The 1,271-nt window shown below is 40.5% G+C and overlaps 1 protein-coding gene across 1 annotated transcript in view; it reads left to right on the top strand.

Moving 5' to 3' along the window:
- Window positions 1-1,271, top strand: part of LOC103372585 (mucin-5AC-like) — a 28,350-nt gene that overhangs the window by 25,344 nt on the left and 1,735 nt on the right. The gene's annotated exons all lie outside the window — the stretch shown is intronic.

The raw sequence follows: 1,271 nt of genomic DNA, 5'->3' as shown, positions 1-1,271 counted from the left end.
TGTTGTTGCTTACAATTGCTAGGTCTGGGTTGTAACCATGCTTCCAGTAGGTACTTTGGAAGGATGAAGGAAGCTCGGGTTATGGATAAGGTTTAGTTTGGTGCTGTCAATCCGTTTCTCTACAGCTTTGCCATCCTTGTTGGTATCCGTGAACCCCAACTAGGTGCTGTACCTGTTGAAATCACCTATGATAATCTGTGGCTTGTCGTGTTTAAGAGAGACAGGTTACAGAAAATTGAAGTCTACTGTTGGTAACTTGTAGACAGATGTCACTACAGCACTGTTAAGTTAAGCACTTCTGTGTTGTTGGTATCTGACTGAGAGGTAGCTTCTATAACAGAGCCTGTTTTGACATTTTTAGCCTTAGTATAGATAGCATACACAATATAGCCAAAGCAAATAGATGCTTTACATTACATAGCATAACATTATACCTTCATGGGATTGTGACTTTCATTCAACAGTGGACATTTCCATTAAGTGACATGAGTAACTGTCAGTTGAGTGTAGGAATTTACAGCTGGAAAATAAGAGATTTGGATATATGTGGGAAGGCCCAACTTGCAGGAAGATGTGATCAGTCACAACAGCCTTTTTACTCTCTAATGCTGGTGTCCAGATACCAGGTGAATCAGATGGGTTTGTCTGAAATTATTTAGATTTTAGCCAGTACAGCATGAAGAAAACTCACTGACTTCACATGTCCTCTGTTGTTTACTGATGTCTGTATCTCTTTTGCGGGGGGGACTTCAGACTACACTTTCTTCTCTCTACGGCATTTACTTAAATGTTAAACAATATTCCTATCCACCTTACTTCCAAGTCCCTCTTCCCTCCCTCCTCTCTTTCTCTGTCCGAACACTATGTAGAACTAACACATTACAGTTAGAGCAGTGTTGTGATGCACAGACTACTTGTGTCCAAAATGGGGAAATGTAACAAGGCATACGGACTAAGTTTTTCTCGAACATAGCTCTGACGTTATTGTGGTGTCTGGGTTGTCCTTATGCCTCCGCCTCTGTCCTCTGTGTCTCATCGTCCATTTGATTGAGTTCCTTGTCTGGGCACTCAAGCTTGAACAAATACAGTCCAATGTGAAATTCCTCCTAATAATCAATGTACACTTGTTCTAACTGAAAAGAGACAGAGATATAGTACTGCATCTAGCGTCTTTTTCATAATGCTCAGCCTTTTTTGTGTGTGTCTGTGCACTTCAAGTTAAAAATCTCTGATTCAGGCAACCAATTCATAATGCTCATAAGAATCACAGA

This window comes from Stegastes partitus, unplaced genomic scaffold (assembly GCF_000690725.1).
Source record: "Stegastes partitus isolate 25-593 unplaced genomic scaffold, Stegastes_partitus-1.0.2 Scaffold1783, whole genome shotgun sequence".
Taxonomy (NCBI): Eukaryota; Metazoa; Chordata; class Actinopteri; family Pomacentridae; genus Stegastes; species Stegastes partitus.
This window is presented reverse-complemented; position numbering and strand designations above follow the sequence as displayed.